Here is a 26070-nt window from a genome sequence, read left to right on the forward strand (position 1 = left end):
GCAACCAAAATAAAAAATATCAAGAAGCAAAAATGCATTAGTCAAAGAAGTATATAAAACTTTATCTAACTATATATTTACACATCCACATGCACGTGTATGTGTGTGTGTGTGTGTGTGTGTGCGTGTGCATGAGTAAATAAATAAACAGAGTGATGTCCCATGTTCCTGGATGGGAAGATACTATGAAAAAACTTACTCTTCTGAATTAAACCTTAAAGATGTCAATAACTTTTCCAAATATTTGACCTGAAAAAACTATACTACATTTCTTCTAACAAAGTAAATGATAAAATAGCTCATTTCAAGGAAAAAAAGACATAATCAGTTCATTGTTTTATTTTTTACAACTTCAAAAATCAAAACTGTATGATTCTGGTACAGAAATAGACTAATAGATCAATGAAAAATAGAGAAAGTATAGAAACCAGCCACACTGTTCATATCAGAATTTAGAACATCATACAGAAGCAATCTTAAAAAAAAGTAGGAATGTATTTTGTTTATAAACGCAGTTGGAAAAAAAACCAAACATGTGCTCGCTTCGGCAGCACATATACTAAAAAACCAAACAAATGCAAAATTTGGTTATACTTCATATACTATACCAAAATGAATCACAAATAATTTAAACAGACATATTTTTAAACTTCAAATAATAGAAGAAATATCACCAAAGAAGGAAGTCAAATAGATTTTATAGATTTTACCAAATAAACTTTTAAAACATGTGTAGAGAGAAAAAAAAAGTAACTTCAAAAAATGTAAATAAACTACTACAAATATTTTCAAAAGATACACAGGATTAACAGTTTTGTTATATAAAGCCTGTCTTCTAATCAAGAAAAAAAGTAAGAAATGGGATATAGGCATGAATACATAGTTCTTAAATTTTTTTTAATGTTTATTTATTTTTCAGAGAGAGAGAGAGAGACAAAACACAAGCATGGGTGGGGCAGAGAGAGAGACACACACACAGAATCTGAAACAGGCTCCAGGCTCTGAGCTGTCAGCACAGAATCTAAAGCGGGGCTCAAAGCCAGGAATGTGAGATCATGACCTGAGCTGAAGTCAGATGCTTAACCAACTGAACCACCCAGGTGCCCCTAGATAGTTCTTTAAAGAAGATGTAAAAATGGTTAACTGTCTGAAGTATATAGCAATTTCCCTGAGAACTACACTTCAAGGAACTTTTTTTCTGAGAGAATATAGACGCATACAGCTGTGTTCACAGGCTTATGCAAGTTTAGGACAACACTGCTTGTATTAGCAAATAGCTATGGAGAGCTCGAATTCCATAGGCAAGAGACCCATTGAACAAGTGTTAGGTTGTCCTACCATGGATTAGGAATTATATTTTAGATGAAAAACTAATGATATGCAAGTAGTCTAATGATTTATTTTTAAGCAAAAGTGCAGGCAGCAGAACAACCTACATAATAATAGATCATTTTTTTGTTAAAAGTTTTAAATGTTCATACATAAATATATCCATATGCTTCTTAAAGATTGTGGTTCATAATATTAACAATGACTAGATCTCTGGGGAATTACTGAACTACAGATGTTCCTTTTTATTATCTGCATTGTTTACCTATTATTGCTTTTAAATATATATTACTTGTATAAGATATATTTCTTTTTCCTTTAGAAAAGTGGTCCTGGACCAAATGCCAAACCCAAAGGATATTTTCTTTTGTCAAACTTTCTGCATCCTGCTTCTAGTGTAATTCCATGAAGCACCCTGCTTCTAGTCTAATTCCTTGTAAAATTTCAAAGGTTTACCTCTGACCCTAGGCACACACTGGTCTCCAACCCAAATTCCAAACAGTTCTGCTACTCACAGCCACCACGATATCTCTAAAAACAACCAACCACAACATTTGTAATATTAACTAAAAGAAGCAGATGCAACCATATATGCTACTTTTCATTATCTAGAAATTACAACATGTTTTCTACTCATAAAAGAAAAGGAGTCAGTTCTTTCACCTGTGAATTACAAAGTATACTTTGCATTAAAATTTAGGGATTCTAGACAAAATGTTCATCCAGGTGATAAGCACAGTATCTAGGCCCTACTATAGAGTTGGGAGTTCATGAAATGTTGGAAGAGGTCACTGAAAAAATGAGACCGTCAGTTGGCAACAAGCTGGGTCAGGAGAATCAGACAGTCTTCACTCCCTTGTCCTTGAAATGTACTTTCCGCCCACCATTCCCACACTAGGAGCTGTTCGAAGGAATCAGCCTTGAGAGAGTAAGGTGTTGACACCATCTGAACTAAATATGTGACTGAACCCAGTTAAGGTCTCTATATAAGGCCTTATGATTCTGGCTGGTGGGTGTGGAGATCTTCTCATCTTGCAGCTGCCCAAGATAAGCTTAATATGTAAATTCCCTTGCTTATTAGAAGTTCCAGTTACCAATCTGGAGTGCCTTGCCTCTTGAGTCTCCCTGCCCTCCGTGTACAAAGGCCCAGTTTGCAAACTAACATGAAAATATTTCAATTTTAATTTCTTTTAAAATTAGAAGATAAAAGGAAATACAATATATAATAATGATGATAATATTTCATTATAAATCCAGCCTGGATTATATTTGTCTTTATATCAACACAGTAATAAATTTATTTATTTATTTATTTATTTATTTATTTATTTATTTACCTATTTACTTACTTACTTATTTATTTATTGAGAGAGTGACCTGTGAAGGAAAGTGCCTGGGGTTCCTTGAAAGTCACAATATAGTCGTGAGTGATTTATAGTCTAAGTAAAATGCTGACCTTCCAGAAGACTTAAAAACTATCTGAAGGGTAAGGAATGGCTCTCCCTTTGCTCATTGGCTACTCCCTTGGCCAACCTGAGTAATAGACTGCTGTCTGCCTTCCACTGAGCTCAGCTTCCAAATCCTTCCCATTACTTACTGTTGCAGCCACTAACAAGCTCTACTTCTCTGAAGCCAAGCAGGGTTTTCAGTTTGCCTGTTGTAAGCCATTAAGGGTGAAGTTAACTTACTATTTCTTAAATGGATCAAAAATATCTGAGAATATGACCTGCAACCAAGGTTTGTTTGTTTTTGTTCATTGTTGCTGTTTTGGTGATGGCTGCTTACAATTTTTGAGAACTCAGAGGTGAAAATGCCGCGTTTAGACTTCACTAAAATGAGTTGAAGATTCAAGAAAAGTGAATCCTTATCTAATGAAATAGAAGTACAGTGAGACTCCATGTTAAAAATTAAATTTGAGGGGCCCCTGGGTGGCTTGGTCGGTTGAGTCTCCGACTTCAACTCAGGTCATGATCTCACGGTTCGTAAGTTCGAGCCCCACAATTGGCTCTGTGCTGACAGGTTGGGGCATGGAGCCTGCTTCGAGTTCTGTGTCTCCCTCTCTTGCTCTCTGTCCCTTTCCGACTCACACTCTGTGTCTCTCTCTCTCAAAAATGAATCAATATTAAAAAAAATAATAATAATTAGGCTGCTAAAGACCAAATACCAGAAGATAGATTCAAAGTTAATATTTTGGAAGTGGGAGATGTCTAAAGGAAAAAAATGTGTAAACTTAGTAGTAAAGATACAAACTTCTGTCAAAAGATATATGTGTGTGCTTCTGTGTGTTTCATGTTGAATCTCAATGTAAAATGTATTTCATACTGTGGACCCTGGTCAAATAAAGTTTGCCAGAAGCACTATCAGGGGAAGACCCCATTCAAACTCAGGCCTTTGTCCTGTCCCAGAGGAAGAAAAGACAGGCCAGGGGAGTGGGAGAGGAGAAGGAAGAGAAGGAGATAAATGGCAAATGTTAGGGCTTCTTCTGAGCAAAACATCTGTTTAAAAAAAAAAATTAATCCAATGCCATTTTTCTTGAGAATAAAACCAAAGCAGATCCTGAAATGGCACTGACATTGGTGGCCCAAGTGTCCCCTACTGCTTTCTATTAAGTCTGAAAGAAGAGGAATAAAAGCTCCATGAGAGACTTCAGTTTCATTATGTTCCCTGCAGTCTAAAAAGCAATGGTAAGTGGCGTCAAGGTCTTTAAAGAAATCTGAACAATCACAACAGTTTCCAAAATGTTTACTTTGAAGGAAAGAACATGTATTTTTCTCCACATGAAAACAACAACAAAAGAAGCCATCATTCCCAAGTCTGAGTGCACAGATGAGGAAATGTGGGAAATGGGCTGGCAAGGCCTTGACTCATTGTCCAGGACCCCTCCCACTCAGGAGGACTGTGCTGGTGATAAAGCAGATAAGCCCTCACCTTCTCTAAAAACACCTGTCTTGTTTCATACCAGCTCCCACATTACACATAAAAACTTAAAATCTGTGCATGTGTGTTTTTAATTCACTATTTGAGATACATCAAGTGATAATCTCTTTGGAATTTCTGTTCATGTTTTATAGTTTTTGTTTATAAGATAATTTAGTTTCCACACCCAGATTGTAAACTCCCAGAGAGATGAGGCTATTTATGGCTGGCTTTCTTCAGTGAATGACACTATAATGTGGGGGCTCAAGAAGATGGTATTGAATGAATGAATGAGACTTCCATTAAAAACCACCACAAGAATTATTGTTGGCCTTAATTCCTTATGCTGATTTATTCCAATTAACCTCTATGTAGGTTTCATTTTCCTGAATGGAATGGGGAGTGACGCTTGATAATCTCTAGTCTCCCCATCCTATTAAATGTTACCAGTCTCTCTTCATACCAAATGGAACGTCTCTATGTCGTGTCCTAAATACATTTGAGCTTTATTGTCTAGAGCATTATTTCTTAGTGTAGTCTGAGGACAGGTTTCATCAATGTCACCTGGAACACTTGTTACAATGGTGGCAGGGATCCACATTTGTAACAGGCAGTCTAGAGGACTGTTTAACAAAAAGTTAATTAATGCATTCAGACACAAATTTAGGGAAATCTTAGATAGAACTGGATCTGGGGGAAGAACAGCAGCAGCACAGGAAATGGGGTTAGTGGGGTCCAAGCAAATCCTCAGATTGTTCCTCTGAGTTGCAGTGAATTTATTTTCACACACTCAAGGAATGGGGAAACGGGTCCATAGTAGAGCTTGGGGTATGTTGTCCCTGAGTCTAGTTGAACGAAATTCTCCTGTTATTTAGGACAGTCCAAGGAATACATTCCTGAGAGTTTGAAGAACATCACAGTATTTGTTTGGAGTCAGACTATTTACATGTAGCCTGCCCAGCCTCACCTATTCAGTCAAGTTTCTAGTACCAGCCTTATAAGGGTACAGTGTGAACTCTGTTAAATCTATGAAAAGCATCCAGCAAAGAGCTAATGCTCCTGTGTTAGTGTTTACTTACATGTACTACTATCTTCATTCACTTATTTATGTCTCTGGATACATTGTCAATATTAAAAATTGAGATAATATAAATTATACCTAATACTTAGAGCTCCACACAGATTTACAAACATTACCCCCTTTTACTTTTCATGATTCTCCAAGACAGAAAGATCATCATCCATATTTCATGGACAAGGGAATTAGAACATTGCTAGGTGACATCACTTTCCCAATGTTATCTGGATGTACAAGTCACCATGACTACATGTACTAGTTTGGGGAAGGACCTGAAGCTGTATGAAACAAAGGCTTCAACTTTTAAGACTCTTTTAGGCCAGATGCAGGATATACATATACAGACGGTCCCCGACTTATAGTTTTTTGACTTGATGATGGTATGAAAGCAATATACTTTGAGTAGAAACCATACTTTGACTTTTGAGTTTTAATCTTTTTACCAGGCTAGCAATATGTGGTCTGATCCTCTCTTGTGATGCTGGGCAGCTGCTCAGTCAGTCACATCATCACAAGGGTAAGAACAACCAACACAATCATTCTGTAGCCATATGACTGACCAGTCTGTTTTTCATTTTCATCAGAGTATTCAATAAATTCCATGAGATATTTAACACTTCATTATCAAATAGGCTTTGTGTGTGATAGTTTTGTCCAACTGTAGGCTAAATGCAAATATCCTGAGCATGTTTTAAGGTAGGCGAGGCTAAGCTATGATGTTCAGTAGCTTAGATGTATTAAGCGTTTGGCTTACAATATTTTCAAAGTACAGTGGGTTTATCAGGACACAACCACAGTGTAGGTCAAGAAGATCTGTATAATATAAAGTAATACTAATAAGTTCTAAGGGTTATGAGTTGAAAACTATAAAAGTTCTGGAGAGGAAGAAGTCATTTTCAAATCCAGTAATAGGGAAGATTTCAAGAAAGAGATGTCTTTGAAATGCAGCCTTGAAAGACATTTCTGGTAGGGTCTGGCAGGTAAAGCTTTAGGAAGGAAAGGGTACAGCAAAATAAAGTTGCAGAAATGGAAAAGCACAATGTATGGTGGGAGAGGAATAAAAAAAAACCCTAAAAGTAGAAAATGTATGGTCAACAAGGTGAGGAAAAAGCAAAATGACATTCAGTGGACACTCTGTAAATATTTATGAAATGAATACAAAGTTAATTTGAGGCCACTTGTGAAAGCCTTAAATGCCAGGCCAGGGTTTGGATTTTTATAGCAGGCACTGGGTAACCATTTCAGATTTTTGAGTCAGAAATGACATGCTGAGAGCATACTATAACTTTGGAGGCAGTCTCAGAGTAGCCCAAAGGGGGAAGAGACAAGAGCGGTGATGAATCAGAAAGCAATGGTAAAATTACAGGCAAAGGTAAGTTTGATATATACGATGGTACTGGAGGTCATGGAGAGTAAAGAATGGAAGGTAATGAAAGATTTTTCTTACATTTAGCATATAAACTTACACACACATACACCCCCACAGATAACACCTACATTACAGCCTCTTAACACAGGGCCATATATATTCACTCAAGAAGACAAATATATTTTGCTTTTGGAAAAGTCAGACCTAGGCACACCATTTTTTTCATTTTCCCATTAATTTTAATTACAGAAATGGGATGTATCATGTTACCTTTAAACTTGCATATCATGGATGCATGCTGAGATCCCTTTCAAACTGCATTTCAAACAATTCAATTTCTAAGGTCTGTGTTGAAGGAGATAGGGAAGAATTGACACTATATAGTTTACATATCTGCATTTTAATATGAGTTTTTTTAAAGCCCTCCCCTCTAACAAATTACATCGTTTGAATCCTTTAACTAAACATTTTTGGGTTTTGTGTCCTAGGGGAAGACCCTGCTTAGCTAGAAAGACAATAGAGTAAAAGCACCAGGCCTTCCTGTCAGCTTCCTAACCTTCCCCAGTGTTTGCAAAGTATCGGGCTATTTCTCAACCAACATTTTGGTAGGTTCCAACTGTCATCAGCTGGGAAATGTGTTGTTCACCTTCCCTTCCCTGTTCCTGAACACCTTGTTCTGCAGCACAGATTTCTCCAGCACAGACAGCAAATACGAAATGCATAAGTCCTGGTAATCATACAGAGGAAGGGCTCCATTTGCATACCCTTCATAATTCAATTTAATTTTTTTTTTTGTCAAGAGTTCTGAATGCTTTGTGTTTGCTTTAATCAGAATGTTGACATTTACACTGAAGCCAATTTCTCTTTTTCTCCTCCGTGTTTTGTTTAACCACGACAAGTGACAGCAAACTGGAAAGAACAGACTTTTTAAATTGGCTCCTTGCCCAGAATGCATCATTTCTCTTGTAGCTTTTCCCCCCTTCCTATGCATCGCAAGAGGAAATGTGAAAACATACTCTGCGAACACAAGAGTGAGGTGTTAGTGCTTTTAGATAAAGATTTGTGTTGTATTTTAAAACTAGATTGCTGTACAGTTTCAAGCTATTAGCAGGAGCCTATTACATCGTGGCTCTGGGTCCTTGGAGAGATATGCTTAGTATATTTCAGTAATTCAAGGCAAATAGAAACTACATATGAAAATATTTAACAGCAAAAGCATGAACTGCTGAAGGCTGCAGGAAGCAATAAGCAAACATGGCACCTGCCATTAACTCTTTCCAACAATATTTTCTCTGATCTTTTCCTGTCATGCCCCAAATGGTGGAGGGTAGAACCAATGTGAAAATGAATCTCTGGATGTCAGCCATTCAGAAAAGCCTCCGTGTAACAAACACCATGTCTCCTTAGCAGAACATGTTATTTTTGGGTTTCACGCTTGATGTCGAGCAATTCTATGAGAATGTAGCTTATGTTGTATTAGAATTTGTCTATATATATATATATAATTCGATGGTTTAAACCAAAACTAAGTTGTTTACAAATGAGTTTTATCAAATACAGAAAAAAATAGCACCAAACACCAACCTGGTTGAAATGATATGTGTCCCTTTATGAAATTTAATTCTGCCTCGGGGCGCCTGGGTGGCTCAGTCGGCTGACTTCGGCTCAGGTCATGATCTCACGGTCCGTGAGTTCAAGCCCCGCGTCGGGCTCTGTGCTGACAGCTCTGAGCCTGGAGCCTGTTTCATATTCTGTGTCTCCCTCTCTCTGACCCTCCCCCATTCATGCTCTGTCTCTCTCTGTCTCAAAAATAAATAAATGTTAAAAAAAAATTTTTTTTAATTAAAAAATTAAAAAAAATTAAAAAAAAAAGAAATTTAATTCTGCCTCAACAAAAGGACAGCAAAAAAGGAAAAGACTGGGTTTCAAATAATGAAATAATAGATTCTTCTGATAATGTAATCTGAGGAGACAGAAATGTCTTCAACAAACCCCTGAAAATATATCTTCTTCCTGTGTTATCAGAAATCTGAACTAAACAAATAAATTTCAGATAATTAACTAAAAGGAATCAAAAGAAAGATCTAATGAGAGATCAATGTACTCTTCCTGACTTTCTACTGCTTAATGTGTGAGATCCCATATGATGGACATCAGAAAGTAGTCATGCAGAAAACAAGTCACCTGGACAGTAATCTCAAACTCTGGATTATGATTTCCTTCTGTGAATTCATTTTAATTCCTCCTGAACATCGTCTTCTTTTTTTTATTATTTTTTATTTTAGAGAGAGATCGAGATCAGTGGGGGTGAGGAGCAGAGAGAGAGAGAGAGAGAGAGAGAGAGAGAGAATCTTAAGCAGGCTATACACTCAGCGTGGACCCAACCCCACAACCTTGGGATTGTGCCCTGAGCCTAAATCAAGAGTTGGATGCTCAACCAGCTGAACCACCTAGGTGTCCCTCATGTTCATAACTATAAAATCATAGTATAGAATAGAAAATAACAGAAGATTTACATCTTAGTAAGCTAAGCATTGTTGTAGGAAACTTCTTTTTTTCTTCAATTAGATCTGTTTGCATGTGTAAGTGGATTCGGTCATGATGTAAAAAAATATTTCTTACTGTTGGTTAGCAGTGGAAAAATTTTCAAAACACTAAAAATGTAAATATACCAAATTATACCTAACCTGCCCACTTGCTATTGCCACCACTGCAATTTGTTAAAAATGAGAGGGAGTCTATTTCTAAACACTAAATGTGAGTTTACCAAATACTTCTCTTGCCATCAGGGGCTCCTGGAAAAACATAAAATCACTTGGTACTTTAGCTAAGACATTAAATATCCCCTGGTATATTCAAAAGAAGAAATGAGTGAATAATGTTAGTATGGAGGACAGACAAGAAAGGGAAGGAAACAGCAAAAGAAAATCATCCCAAATGTTACCAGTTGCTGACACGGAATTTGTTAAATGTCTGTGAAAGAGCTGAGAGGTTAATAGGAGTAGAAAGAGAGAGGTCACAGTCAATTTAGAAACTTAGGATTTTAAGAAATTATTTCAGGCTAAGGGTGGAATCTATTAGTTTCCTAAGGCTGTCATAACAAAGTACCATAAACTGGGTGGCTTAAAACAACAGAGATTCATTCTCTTATACTTTTGGAAGCTAGTAGAAATCAAGGAGTCAGCAGAACAATGCTCTCTGAAGTCTATAGGGAAGAATCTATTCCACCCCTTTCTCAGCTTGTGGTATTCCCGGTATGCCTTGGCTTATAGATGCATCAGTTCAATCTCTGCCTCCATTGTCACAGGGCATTCACATTGTGTTACTGTGTCTGTTTCTACTCCCTTCTTATAAGGATACTAGTCATATTGAATTAGGGTCCACCTTAATGGCGTTATCTTCATTTGATTACATTTGCAAAGACCTTATTTCCAAATAAGGTCACATTCAAAGGTACCACGGGTTAGAATTTCAACATACCCTTTTCAGGGACACAATTTAACCCATAACAGGGGAATTGATTAAAATGTTCTCATACCTAATCGTTTTCTGAGATGAGGAGGAGAAGGAGTAGACAGAGTTGTGTATTTACAACAAATATTATCTGTCAACATGAAAGCCATACATATATGAGGCTGTGAAAAACAAACACAAGTATTCTAAGAATGGAAGTCTAGGTAATGCAGAACAAAACAAGTAAGGCTGGAAAAATATTTTAAATAAAATATTTGAAATCAGCCGATTGCTTACAAAGAAGTGAAGACTTATTGCAGGAAGACCTGAAAGAAGAAAGAAACCCAGAGAGGTGATACTGGCACTTGGGTCTGCTTTTCTCCTCAGGATATCTGACACTTGCAGAAGAAGAGGAATTAGGAGGCTGAGAGGCTAAATGTTAAAAATTGTTTATGACAGACCCATAGAGCTTAGGAAAATTGGAATTCAAAGCCCACTAATGGAGTCTCTGGGCAAGTTATGCCCACCAAAAGTTTTAGTTGAATTCCCAAGAGCTTCAACTTAGAAATAGGAAGTGAATAGAATAGAAATTGGGGATATTAGAGTTCAGCTTTAAATCATCTTAATGCCTGGTTAGATTGAGGTGCTGCAGGACTGTTAGTTCCACCACCACCTTCCAGAAGTAAATATAACACTCAGTGGAAAGGATGCCTGGGTGGCTTGGTCAGTTAAGTGTCCAACTCTTGGTTTCTGCTCAGGTCATGATCTCACAGTTCGTGAGATCTGTGCTAACAGCATGGAGAATGCTTGGGATTCTCTCTGTCCCTCTCTCTCTCTCTCTCTCTCTCTCTGCCCCTTCTCTGCTTGCTCTTTCTGTCTCTTTCTAAAAATAAATTAATTAAATTTAAAACATACACTCAATGGAAGAAGGAATCATGATCCCCAGTTTCAATAATCTCTAAATTTTATAGGCATAGCACCTAGCACTCAATGGAAAATAACCAGATATAAAAAAATACAAGCAGGTTCCTGGATTAAGCATCCAACGTCAGCTCGGGTCATGATCTCAAGGTTCATGGGTTTGACCCCAAGAATTGGGCTCTGCGCTGAGAGTGTGGAGCTGCTTAGGATTCTTTCTCTCTCCTTCTGCCCCTCCCCCACTCAGACTTTCTCTCTCTCTCAAAATAGGTAAGTAAGTAAGTAAATAAATAAATAAATGTTAAAAAATGCAAGAAAATGTAATTGAAAAATAACAGAAACAATTTACAACAGAAGAAATATAAATGATCAACACAATGGAGTTATTACACATAAACTTTAAAATAGTTAAATACAGTGGATTCAAAGAAATAAAATATGAAGAACTTAGACAATAAGATACTATAAAAAATAAATGTACATTTTAATTAAAAGAAATGAAAATTAAGTATTCTATAGATGGAAGAAAAACCAGAGAACTAGAATAGATAAAAAAATATACACAGAGATAAAAACAATATGGAATGTTTTCATAAAAAAGATAAAAGACATTAAAGCCATAGAGAATATAGCAAGAAAGTTCTAACAAAAGTATAATTTGACACCCATAGGAGGAGAGAGGGAAAAAAAAATGTTTAAAGAGATCATGGTTGAGAATTTTCTGAATTGATGAAAAATCTCAATCTAGATATTCTAATAATGTAACAAATGTTAAACTGGATTAATAAAACAAAATCCTACTTAGATACAATCCAGTAAAATGGCATGAAAACATAAAGGGGTGCCTGTGTGGCTTAGTCTGTTAAGCATCTGACTCTGGCTCAGGTCATGATCTCAAGGTTCCTGAGATTGAGCCTTGCATTGGGGTCTGCACTGTCAGCACAGAGCCCGCTTCAGATCCTTCTTCTCCCTCTCCCTCTGCCCCTCTTCTGCTTGTGAGGTCTCTCTCTCTCTCTCTCTCTCAGGAAGGAAGGAAGAAAGAAAGAAAAGAAAGAAAGAAAGAAAGAAAGAAAGAAAGAAAGAAAGAAAGAAAGAAACTTGAAAAGAATATTAACAAAAAAAGTTCACCTAATGAGCATTTGTAAAATACAAAAATTGCAGAATTAAAAAATATATATTTTTAGAAACACTAGGAAAAATTAATCAAAATTAACTATACACCAGGTGGCAAAGTGAGTCTCAACAAAATTCAAAGGATTGAAATCAGACTACATTTATTCCTCTGACTGACCACAGGGTAATTAAGCTAGAATTAATTTAAAAATAGATGGTTAAATTAAATAAATAAGTCTTCATGTAATAGAAGTTTAGTAATATACTTCTAAGTAATCCAAATCAAATACAAAATCACCATGGCAGTTAGAAGATATCTTCAACTGAATAACAATAAAAATAGACATATCAAAATTTGTGAGATGCATCATAAGGCATGACTAGAAGAAATTCATACCTTACAATTACTATGTTTGGAAGGGAAAAAAGGTGGCTAAAATCTAATAATTTAAGCATCCATCTTAGAAAGCTAGTAAAATTAAACTGAGGAAATAAAATAACAATAAAATGCAAAACAGACATGAAATAGCACCACCAAAAATAAAAGTTAACTCTAAAAATAAGATTTAAAAAACACTCCAGTGAAATAGATCAAGAAAAAAAGAATGTACAAATAACCAATGTCAGAAACTCAAAAGTTAAAACTACAAATCCCACAGAAATCACAAAGATCATAAGATTTAAGCACCTTTAAATAAATTTCAAAATTTAGAATAAATTAATACTTAGAAAAACACAGTAAATCAAAAGACATTCATAAAGTATAAATACTCTCACAAGCATTAAAATAATGGAATCTGTAATTAAAATCTTTCACAAAGAATAATCCAGGCCCAGTTGACATCATTTTGAATTCTATCAAAGATTTAAAATAGAAATAACATCAATCCTAAAAAAAATTAGTTCAAAGGGAAGACTTCAGTCATGAGGAAGTGAGGAACTTGAAAAATCCTTACCCAAATAAGCAATGATAAAAGTAGAAAACTTTATTTAGAAATCCACCATATTTTAGAAATCAATGAAAGGCATACTACAAATTGAGAGATGTTTATTTAAGAACAGTAGGAGTTTCTGGAGTTTTAGCCTGAGATGCTTCCTTCCATTAACTCCATCAACAAAGAAATTCAACTATGGCAGGGAAAGCTATGAAAACCAGCAGCTTCCATGCTAAAAGAGGCTAACAAGAAAGGGTACAGAATGAGGAAGAACCCCACACCCAGAGGCAATGTTGAAAACACAATTAATCTCATTGTCAAATAAAGGGAGAAGACCAATGTTCTTGCATGTAGCCTGAGGTTGGGGCAAGCAACACAGTTATAGAATAGCCAAAATTTTAATATGGAGCTCTAGGAAATTAGATAGCCATTGGAGGCCTTGCAAAACACTCATAGATTTCTGGCAGTCTGGAAAGCTCACACATGTGCAAGCCTGCAAAATCTCTGAAGAGACAGAGATGGTTCTTGCTATTTATAAGTTGTTTCTGACTGCAAGGGCATTCAGAATACATGTGCAGATGAGACGCCACAAGGCCCTGCAGAAGGTAAAAGCTGGGGAAGATTTGTAAAGTGTCTGAACATTGAATGAGTTGCAAACAACACCCAGCTCTCTAGGCAAAGGAAGAGTTTTATTTGTTCAATGTTTTAACACAACCCCTGACCAATCATTAGCTGACGAAAAAACTGTTCCATAGGTTACATCTAGGAAGCTGGGCTTGAGAATGAAAATGAGAAGAAAAAAAGCAGAGACTTTGGTGATTGAAGACTGTGAGGTAAGTAGAGTCTACATAATGAGTCCAGGCAAATCATTAAACAAACAAAAAAGCAACAAACAAAAAAGCAGCAACAGTAAGAGTTCTAGAAAAGGGGAATCAGAATCTATAATTGCTACAATGTGTTATACAAAGTGTCCAGTTTTCATTAAAAAAAAAAAAAGGAAACTGGTCTTCATAGATTTGTATTTCTAACCTCTATACTTTTCCTTCTCTTCAAAGAATTCTTTTAATATTTCTTGCAAGTCAGATCTACTGGTGATAAATCCCCTTAGTTTTGTTTGACTGAAAAAGTCTTTATTACTGTTTCACTTCTTAAAGATAATTTCACTGGATACAGAATTTTAGGATGGTGGTTTTTTTTTTCTTTTTCTTCTTTTAGTACTGGTGTCATCACTTTACAAATATGAGTGAATTAAAGTTTAGCTCCCTTTATGTTCCTTTATACTCTATAATATCATGGGAGTATAACATGTAAATATTTTCTCTACACATATTGACAACCACATTGAAAAGTGTTATAATAATTACTTTAATCACTTTCAGAGGTTTACATATGATGTGCCTATGTCTTGGTGTAGATTTCTTTGGGATTAACCTTTAGGGTTCATTGAGCTTCTTCATTCTGCAAGTTTGTGTCTCTTGCCAAATTTGTGCAAATTTCAGCCATTATTTCTTCAAATACTTTTCTAGTCATGCCATATTTCTCCTCTACTTCTAGAACTCTGTCTACATGAATATTAGACCTTTGTTGAGATTTTCTACTTTCATTTGTTTCAAGTGTGTTTTTTCCTTGTTGAATAATTTTTGTAATGGCTGCTTTAAAATCTTCATCAGATCATTCTAATATTTCTATGATTTTAGAGTATTTTTCATTGATTGTGAGATCTTCCTCATTATCGTATGACTAGTGAGTTTTGATTAAAACTGAGCCCTTGTTTGTATTGGTAAGATACCGTTTAACCTTTTTAACCTTCCCATTTAAACCTTTTTGTTTTATCTGCCTCTTTTTTTTTTTGGACACTACTCCATTAGAGGAAGGTTGGTTCTGCCTTATTACTCCCAAGAGGAAGTAAAGTCCAGATTCCTCACTCAGCCTGCATTAACTGAGGGATGGTGTTCCTCATTACTGATTGCTGGGCAGGATAGAAGTGCCAGTCCTGAGGTGATCTCAACAGACAGTGCATGTAGAGGTGGGCGTGGCCTTGTTACTACTCCAAGATGGTCAGTGTCCTCATTCCCCGCTTTGGCTTCTTCTTATCGTGAAATGAGGGGCATATTATGAATACTGAGTAGAGGCGGATGTCCATCCTCCTCATGTGGTCTCTAGTGGCACCACTGGCTCATAACCAGCCAGCCAGTGGATATAAAAGTCAAACCTCCATATTTGATCTTCTCTGACACCACCCCAGTAGGAGTTTTAGGGTGCTTATTACAGTCTCATGTGGTTGGAAATACAGGTTTCCCACTCAGGCTTTGCTGACCTGGATAGAGATTCAAAAACAGTTTTGGTTTGTTTGTTTCTGTCGTATTTGACTGGAGTAGAGCACTCACTATCAAAATTTGGCTAAAGAGAGCAAGCTCTTGTTGGGACATTTTTATGTGTGTGTCTACACCTTTATGATTTGTTAGTTGTTTCTTCAGCCCCAAGTCTAGGATGTGTAAGGCAAAACTAGAAAATTGAGGTAACTCACTGTTTTATTGTCACTTAAGTCCCGAGTTCCTTAGCCTGTCTTTCTTATCCTCTCTATATTTCAGATCCATACTATGTTTACTGCATTTAAAATGCCTATAGTTATTAGTTATACTTACCAAGAATAAAAGAAAAACGGATGTCTACTCCAGCTTCCTGGGAGTAGAAATTCTCCTGGTCTTTTTTTGTTGTTGTTGTTTCTCAAATAAACTGAATTTGTATCCCTCTCATGGATTTCTATTTGATACTTTCTCTACCCAAAACTCTCTTTTCCACATCTTTATAGGGATGGACTTGTATCTCAGCTTAAATGTCACTTTCTTGGGTGTCTTTAATAGATCAAGCAATCTAAATCCTTTATCATGCCAGTCTCTATAACATTGCAGTGTTTAATTTTCCTTATACTGATTAAAATGATAATTTCTTGTTAGGTTTCTTTTTTCTATTTTGGTACCTATTTCTGGTCACTGGAATATAAAATTTGTGAAAGCAGAAACCTGGTATATGTTGATAGCGACTATCCCTGTATATTTCTAAAATAGTCCCTGGCACAGAGTAAGCATCTAACAAAGATTTGTTATATTTGAATGAATGATACAATTGTTTTCATCTTACATTTTCCTGAGTCAGTCTCTCATTAGGATGGAGAAGGAATATATTTCATCATATCAATAATAGGAACTCCTCTTTGCCTTTCTTGATAATCCAAAGTTACTGGCAAACAGGAGCAAAGGCCTGAGTGACAGGCTTATGGCTTTGTGGTTACATCCTGAGGATAATTAACTCTTCTAGGCCAGCTGTGACCCCTGCTGGGAGTCAGCCTGTGCCTAACATGATGACAGTACTGGCCCCAAATGAGGCCACTACACTTGAGGCTCTGTAGCGACTCCTGAGATTTTAATGAACCAAAGGCCCTGCCAAATAGCAAAACTAAGGCAGAATTTGGGGACCAATTGATTCCCCAGAGAGCCATGCAAATGATTTGAATTTTAGAGAGTGGATTTGGTGGTCCTTCTTGCCAGTTTGAATGATTCCCAGCAGTGATAATATAGCCCTTTCACATCTCCTTGAATTTTTTTTTTTACATTTCAGTATTTCTTCGTGTCTGAGTTCAACAAATAGAAACTTATTGTCTCAGTTTTAGGCTTTTCTCACCTTTTAAAATGCAAATACTTCAGGGAAGGGGAACAGCTGGTCAGTCATTTTGATCTTAATGTAATGAGTTTATTAGAGCCAGTCTGGAGAGGGAATTCTAACACAGTGCATACTCTCCCACAAACATGGCTCTCTTTTGAAGCTTGCCAGTACTAGAACATTTCCCTACAGGAGGATTTCTCATACATGTAGCAATGCAGTAACTCTAACACATGCAGATGGAAGGCATAGCATGGGACATGAGTAAGTGGATCTCAGAAGAAACTGCCACAATAGATAACTGAATTGTTTAATGAGAGGAGTAGGAACCTTAAATCCTAATATCCTTGGGTTTTGCATAATGAATGGCCAATGAATCCAATGAAAATCTTGCTTCAAATCTTACCATTTTATTTTAGATAGCAAAGTGCTATCATTTAAATATCAGATTCATTACTATGAACAAAATAAAAATGGGCACCGTGGTTGAGAATAACATTGTAAGAGATAAAATTAGGTTGCTTAGCTAGGAATGGTCACCCAAAAAAGGTGATAGGTGAACTAAGATCCAAGACCATTCCTATCAAGAAGTAGGAAGGCAGAGAAAACAACAAATAGAAATCAATGAAGTAGAAGCCAGTCTAGTTTGTCAGAAGAATAATATGAGGAGGGAGCCAAGATGGTGGAACAGCATGGAAGTTTTTTGTGTGTCTCACGTCCATGAAATATAGCCAGACCAACACTAAACCATCCTGCACACCTAGAAAACTCATCTGAGGATTAACACAACAACCTACACAACCAGAACTACATAATTCAGCAGGTACGCAGCGCAGAGAGGGGAACTTGGGGAAAGAGAAGCCACAGAAGGCAGGGAGGTACTTTTGCATGCAGAGAAAGGATGGAGACGATGGACAGAATACAGGAAAAGCACCCCTCCCCAAAAGCAGCTGGAGAGAAAGTGGAAAATTGGAAACAGCCTCAGGGACTGAACTAAAAAGGGAGAAAGGAGAAAGGAGGGGGTTTAAATTCCATTAAGACTGTAAACAGGGGGAGTGCAGATTCTGCAACTCCTCAGCATGATACTTTGTGGTGCTCTGGTGGGAAGGGTGAAACCCCAGGAGCAGAGTGGAGTCTGGGAGGTTCTCGGGGCAGATGGGGAGAAGCGCTTCCACCACTGGAAGGACATTTGGTAGATGCTGGGAGGCAACCTGAGCCCAGAAGACCGCAGAGAATGGCCACATTCGCTGGTGCTGGAACAATGTCCTTAAAGGTGAAGCCCAGTGCCAGATGTGTTGTGATTTTCCATAATCCCTAAAACACTTCTGCTACACTATTTCACAAACTTTTTCTGGGGTGGGCTGGCAGCTGGCCACATTCCTGGGTGTGGCTGGCATTTGGCCATGGCTTGGTCAGACCCTCCCACAGAGGGGTGGAACAGGTCAAAGCCGCAGTCCCTCAGAAGTAAGGAGCCAGGGAAAGCAGCCATATCTGAGACAAAACTCGGAAGAGAGGTACTGCCTGGGGCTTGGTCACGGACAGTGAAGAAACGGGGAGTGGATGAAAGCTGAAGACAGAGGATGGGTGTGCAATTGCTGATTGGGGAGAACAGAGTTCCTATACTAGAGACTGGGTAGCTGAGTGACACCATTTTCACCGCTCCTGCGCATGTGCATACACACGTATGAGCAATACAACAATCTACCCCAGTAGGCTAGCAGCACCATCTAGTGGAGAAAGGAGCCGTTACACTTAGCCTCACCCAGTTGGGCCAACATCACACTTCAAAAACACAAGTCTCTCCTCCTGCTTGTTTATAAACTATAAAGCGCTTCATAGTCTGACTTCTAGGGGAAAACAAAGTAATTTCAGTCGTATTTCAGTCGCTGGCAGGTCCATCTATTCAATTTTCTTTCTTTCCTTTTTTTCTTTTTTCTCTTTTTCGTTTCTTTTCTTTTTCTTGAATACAGAAAGAGAAAAATCATCTTTGTTTTTAATTTTTATTAACAATATTTTTCTTTAAATTTTTCTACTATAATTTTTACTTTTGTGTAAATTTTTTTCAAATTCTACTTTACTTCCATCATTTCATTTTAGTCTACTTCAGTGTATTCATTTTTTCAAATTATCTGAAGATTTCCTTTTTTTTTCTCCTTTCCCCTTTTTTCTCTAATCTATCAAGCCACTTTCAACACCCAGACCAAAACACACCTAGGATCTAGCATCATTTATTCAATTTTTGTGTGTGTGTGTTAATTTTTTAATTTTAATATTTTTTAATTTTAATTTTTTTGATTTTAATTTTTTCTACCTCATTAATTCCTTTTCTCCCTTCAAAATGATGAATGAAGGAATTTACCCCAAAAGAAAGAACATGAAGAAATGACACCAAGGGACTTAACCAACACAGATACAAACAAGATTTCTGAACCAGAATTTAGAATCATGATAATAAGAATACTAGCTGGAGTCAAAAGTAGATTAGAATCCTTTTCTGCAGAGATAAAACAACTAAAAACTAGTCAGGATGAAAAAAAAAATGCTATAAATGAGCTGCAATCATGAATGGATGCCACAGCAGCAAGGATGGAGGAGGCAGAACAGAGAATCAGCAATATAGGGACCAAACTTATGGAGAATAAAGAGGCAGAAACAAAGAGCAGATGAAGGCAAAATAGCATGATTTATGAATTCAAGAAATCAGTGACTCATTAAAAAGGAACAACATCAGAATCATAGGGGTCCCTGAAGAGGACGAGAGAGAGATAGGGGTAGAAGTGTTATGTGAGTAAATCATAGCCGAAAACTTTCTCCTAACTTGGGGAAAGACACAGACATCAAAATCCAGACAGCACAGAGGTCTCCCATTAGATTCAACAAAAACCAACCATCAACAAGGCATATCATAGTCAAATTCACAAAATACTCAGGCAAGGAAGGATCATGAAAGCAGCAAGGAAATAAAAGTCCTTAGCCTACAAGGGAAGACAGATAAAGTTTGAAGCACACCTATCCACAGGCTTGGCAGGCCAGAAAGCAGTGGCAGGATATATTCAGTGTCCTGAATCAGAAAAATATGCAGCCAAGAATTCTTTATCCAGCAAGGTTGTCATTCAAAATAGAAGGAGAGATAAAAAGTTTCCCAGACAAACAAACAAAAATTAAGGGAGTATGTGACCACTAAACCAGCCCTGGCAAGAAATTTTAAGGGGGACTCTCTGAGGGAAGAAAAGATGAAAATATAAATAAATAAATAAATAAATAAATAAATAAATAAATAAATATCAAAAGCAACAAAAATTAGAAAGGACCAGAGAAAAACACCAGAAACTCTAACTCTACAAGCATGATAATGGCAATAAATTCATATATTTCAGTACTCTAAACATCAATGGACTCGATGCTCCAATCAAAATACATAGTGTAACAGAATGGATAAGAAAACAAGATCCATCTATATGCTGTTTACAAGAGGCCCACTTTAGACCTAAGGACACCTTCAGATTGAAAGTAAGGGGATAGAGAATCATCTATCATGCTAATGGACAACAAAAGAAAGCTGGAGTAGCCATACTTATATCAGACAATCTAGACTTTAAAATAAAGACTGTATCAAGAGATTAAGAAGGGAATTATATCATAATTAAGGGGTCTATCCACCAAGAAGACCTAACAATTCTAAACATTTATGCACCAAATGTGATAGCACCCAAATATATAAATCAATTAATCACAAACATAAAGAAACTCATTGATAGTAATGCCATAATAGTAGGAGACTTCAACACCCCACTCATAGCAATGGACAGATCGTCTAATCAAAAAATCAACAAGGAAACAATGGCTTTGAATGACACACTGGACAAGATGGACTTAACAGATATATTTAGAACATTTCATCCTAAAGCAGCAGAATACACATTCTTTTCCAGTGCACATGGAACGTTCTCCAGAATAGACCACATACAGGGACACAAATCATCCCTTAGTAAGTACAAAAAGATTGAGATCATACCGTGCATATTTTCAGACCACAATGCTATGAAACTCAAAATCAACCACAAGAAAAAAATTGGAAAGGTAATAAATACTTGAAGACTAAAGAACATCCTACTAAAGAATGAATGGGCTAACCAAGCAGTTAAAGAGGAAATTTAAAAGTATATAGAAGCCAATGAAAATGATAACACCACAACCCAAAACCTCTGGGATGCAGCAAAGGCTGTCACAAGAGGAAAGAATATAGTAATCCAGGCCTCCCTAAAGAGGGAAGAAAGATCTCAGATACACAACCTAACCTTAAGCCTTAAAGAGCTGGACAAATAAGAGCAAATAAAACCCCAAAACAGCAGAATACAAGAAATAATAAAGCTTAGAGCAGAAATCAATGTTATCAAAACAAATAAACAAAAAAAAAACAGTAGAACAGATCAATGAAACCAGAAGCTGGTTCTTTGAAAGAATTAACAAAATTGATAAACCACTAGCCAGTTTGATCAAAAAGAAAAAGGAAAGGACCCCAATAAATAAAATCAAGAATGAAAGAGGAGAGATCACAACCAACACAGAAGAAATAAAAACAATAATAAGAGAATATTATGAGCAATTATATGCCAATAAAATGGGCAATCTGGAAGAAATGGACAAATTCATAGAATCAGATACATTACGAAAAATGAAACAGGAAGATATAGAAAATTTGAACAGACCCATAACCAGTAAGGAAATTGAATTAGTAATCAAAAATCTCCCAAAAAAACAAGAGTCCAGGGCCAGATGGCATTCCAGGGGAATTCTACCAAACATTTAAGGAAGAGTTAACTCCTATTCTCTTAAAGCTGTTCCAAAAAATAGAAATGGAAGGATAACTTCCAAACTCTTTCTATGAAGCCAACATTACCTTGATTCCAAAACCAGACAGAGGCCCCACTAAAAAGGAGAACTATAGACCAATTTCCTTGGTGAACATGGATGCAAAAATTCTCAACAAGATATTAACCAACTGGATCCAACAATACATTAAAAAAATTATTCACCATGACCAAGTGGGATTTATCCCTGGGATGCAGGGCTGGTTCAATATCTATAAAACAATTAACATGATCCATTACACCAATAAAAGAAAGGACAAGAACCATATGATCCTCTCAATAGATGCAGAGAAAGCATTTGACAAAATACAGCATCCTTTCTTGACAAAAACCCTCAAGAAAGTAGGGATAGAAGGATCATACCTCGAGATCATAAAAGCTATATATGAACGACCCAATGCTAATATCATCCTCAAGGGGAAAAACTGAGAGCTTTCCCCTAAGGTCAGGAACAAAACAGGGATGTCCACTCTTGCCACTTTTGTTCAACATAGTATTGGAAGTCTTAGCCTCTGCAATCAGACAACACAAAGAAATAAATGGCATCCAAATTGGCCAGGAGGAGGTCAAACTTTCACTCTTCACAGATGACATGATACTCTGTATGGAAAACCCTAAAGATTCCACCAAAAAAAACTTGCTAGAACTGATTCATGAATTCAGCAAAATTGCAGGATATAAAATCAACGCACAGAAATCGGTTGCATTCCTCTACACCAACAATGAAGCAACAGAAAGAGAAACCAAGTAATCAATCCCATTTACAGTTGAACCAAAAACCATAAAATACCTAGGAATAAATCTAACCAAAGAGGTGAAAAATCTATACACTGAAAACTATAGAAAGCTTATGAAAGAAACTGAAGAAGACACAAAAAATGGAAAAAAGATCCCATGCTTCTGGATAGGAAGATCAAATATTGTTAAAATGTTGATACTACCCAAAGCAATCTACATATTCAATGCAATCCCTACCAAAATAATACCAGCATTCTTTACAGAGCTAGAACAAACCACCTTAAAATTTGTATGGAACCAGAAAAGATCCCAAATAGCCAAAGCAATCTTGAAAAAGAAAACCAAAGGAGGAGACATCACAGTCCTGGGCTTCAAGCTATACTGCAAAGCTGTAATCATCAAGACAGTATGATACTGGTACAAGAACAGACACTCAGATCAATGGAACAGAAGAGAGAACCCAGAAATGGACCCACAAACATATGGCCAACTGATCTTTGACAAAGCAGGATAGATTATCCAATGGAATAAAGACAGTCTCTTCAGCAAGTGGTGCTGGCAAAACTGGATAACAACACGCAGAAGAATGAACCTGGACCACTTTCTTACACTGTACAAAAAAATAAACTCAAAATGGATGAAAGACCTAAATGTAAGAAAGAAAGCCATCAAAATCCTTGAGGAGAAAGCAGGCAAAAACCTCTTTGATCTTGGCTGCAGTAACTTCTTACTGAACACGTCTCTGGAGGCAAGGGAAACAAAAGCAAAAAGAACTACTGGGACCTCATCAAAATAAAAAGCTTCTGTACAGCGAGGGAAACAATCAGCAAAATGGAAAGTGAACTGCTGGAGAAGATATTTGCAAATGACATATCAGATAAAGGGTTAGTACCCAAAATCTATAAAGAACTGACCAAATTCAACACCCAAAAAACAAATAATCTAGTGAAGAAATGGGAAAAACACATGAATAGACACTTCTCCACAGAAGACATCCAGATGACCAACTGACACATGAAAAATGCTCAACATCACTCATAACCAGGGAAATACAAATGAAAACCACAATGAGATACTACCCCACACCTGTCAGAATGGCTAACATTAACAACTCAGGCAACAACGGATGTTGGTGAGGATGCAGAGAAAGAGGATCTCTTTTGCATTGTTGGTGGGAATGAAAGCTGGTGCAGCCACTCTGGAAAACAGTATGGAGGTTCCTCAAAAAAATTAAAAATAGAACTACCCTATGACCCAGCAATTGCACTACTAGGTATTTATCCAAGAGATACAGGTGTGCTGTTTTTAAGGGACACATGCACCCCCATGTTTATAGCAGAACTATCAACAATAGCCAAAGTATGGAAAGAGCCCACATGTCCATTGATGGATGAATGGATAAAGAAGATGTGGTATACACACACACACACACACACACACACACACACACACACACACACAAAACGGAGTATTACTCGGCAATCAAAATGAATGATATCTTGCGATTTGCACCAACGTGGATGGAACTGGAGGGTATTATGCTAAGTGAAATTAGTCAGAGAAAGAGAAATATCATATGACTTCACTCATATGAGGACTTTAAGACACAGAACAGATGAACATAAGGGAAGGGAAGAAAAAATGTTATAAAAACAGGGAGGGGGACAAAGCATAAGTGACTCATAAATATGAAGAACCAGAGGGTTAATGATGTGGGGGATGGATTAAATGTGTAAGGGGCATTAAGGAATCTACTTGTGAAATAATTGTTGTGCTATATGCTAATTTGAATGTAAATTTAAAAAAAAAGAATGAAACCTTGCAGCAAAATGGGAAATGCAGTAAGATGATAAACTGAAAAAAAAAAAACAAAAACAAAAACAGAAGAATATGAAAGATAAGAATATTGAAGGTAGGACTTTTTAGAGTTGTGTGATTGATCCTTAGACTATATTTTCCAAAAAATAGTAAGTGCAAATATTTGGAGGGATAACTGAATAGACAATAACAGGGGGGTAAAATCTTGATCATAAAGAAGTCTCAATTTGGAATTTGTAAACGTCATTTCTAATATGAATGTTACAAATTTTTGTTCTTAAAAATAATTATTTATTTAAATAACTCCTGAACAGAAAATCAAAATTATAGCTGAGGTCAGGAGCCACATTTATGATCTTTGGCTATGGAAATTTAAAACTGAGTACAGATCTCTGCTTTAACCAATGAAAATGGGCAAACTAATTTTTGTTGCAAAAAAAAAAATGAAAATACCAATAAAAATAACCTTGATTTCAAGTTAACTCCCTTGTCCTTACTCTTAAGTCTTATTTCCTTGATAGGTGACCAGCTAAATGCTCCCCATCATCCTCTTAACCCTCAACTCTATCCATAGGTACAAACCACATATGCTTTCCATAGCACAACAGTGTAGAAACACTCACCTCCAAGCCTTTTGATGGGGCACTGAAATGTAACTACATGAGACACATCAGTTAATGTGGAAGGAGATAAGACAACAGTGTGAAAACTTCTCTGTAATTAGCCTAACCAATTGATGATTGGCTGCTGAAAGATTTAAGCATCCTTTTCCATTAACCAAGTATGGAAGGGGGAGTAAACATTTGTGTAAATGCCTGACTGTCTGGTGGAGCTTTTCTATCTTAATAAAAATAGTGAGGTTCAAAAAATGACAATTTTTAATTTTTTTAATTTCATTTTAATGTTTGTTTATTTTTGAGACACACAGAGAGAGAGAGAGAGAGAGAGACAGAGAGAGAGAGAGAGAGAGAATGAGTGAGGGAGGGGCAGAGAGAGAGAAAGAGAGGCACAGAACCCAAAGCAGGTACCAGGCTCACAGAGCCCAACATGGGTCTCGAACTCACAGACTGGGAGACCATGACCTGAACTGAAGTCTGACACTCAACCAACTAAGCCACCCAGGTGCCCCAGGAAAAATGTCATACTTTCCCAAATGTTATTATTTCAAGGTTTATGCTAGGACTTGGAAAGTAACATAAGACTAAGGCCCCCATTACTCTCCCATCTCCCTTTCCATCAGAGAGGTCCCATGGGGCCCAGGCATCCTATAAGCGTTAGTACAAGGATGTAATGGCAGGATAAAAAAGAGACTGCTCAAAGGCAGTACAAGGAGGTCCTCCCACTCAGGTGGCATGCCTTGGGCTCCATGGTAGGAACCAGAAGCCTGAAAGTAAAGCTGGGAAATTGAGGATCATGGATATTGATTCCAAAGTGATGGGCCACAGAGGAGGAATGAAACCAACGTCAGGAAATTGTTCCTTCTGTGGAGCTTTGACATGATACACTAGATAAGTCATAATGTACAAAGTCCCAGAATAGCCAAAGTACTGTTCTCTGTCTAGCAGAACTTCCACAAAGTACTCATGTCCCTGTAGAAAGAGTAGAGTAATATAGGACGTATATGTTTGGTTTGAGGCACATAAAGCAGGTGTTTGAGCTAAATGTTTGATAAGATCAGTAGGTGTCAAAAAGCAAGAGCAACCATGTTTGGTAGGATAATCTCCTTTGCTTGGGTTTCTGTGAATGGACACATGAGTCAGGAGACACCTTTCTTGTCTCTTGCTGCACAGTAGAAGCTTTCAGTCAGATAGACATCTGGATCTATTCTCTACACTCCCTACCTTCTCCAGAGGTTTGACTGACTTACAGCCC

General features: G+C 36.9%; 1 long non-coding RNA gene across 2 annotated transcripts in view; it reads left to right on the forward strand.

The window, feature by feature from the left end:
• LOC122203882 overlaps nt 1-26070 on the forward strand; it is a 42251-nt gene that overhangs the window by 6807 nt on the left and 9374 nt on the right. For both annotated transcript variants that reach the window (XR_006195380.1, XR_006195381.1), the window contains exon 3: nt 13867-13944. This is a non-coding gene — a long non-coding RNA (uncharacterized LOC122203882). The remainder of the gene's footprint in view (nt 1-13866; nt 13945-26070) is intronic.

The sequence above is a fragment of the Panthera leo genome, chromosome D3, assembly GCF_018350215.1.
Source record: "Panthera leo isolate Ple1 chromosome D3, P.leo_Ple1_pat1.1, whole genome shotgun sequence".
Classification (NCBI taxonomy): Eukaryota; Metazoa; Chordata; class Mammalia; order Carnivora; family Felidae; genus Panthera; species Panthera leo.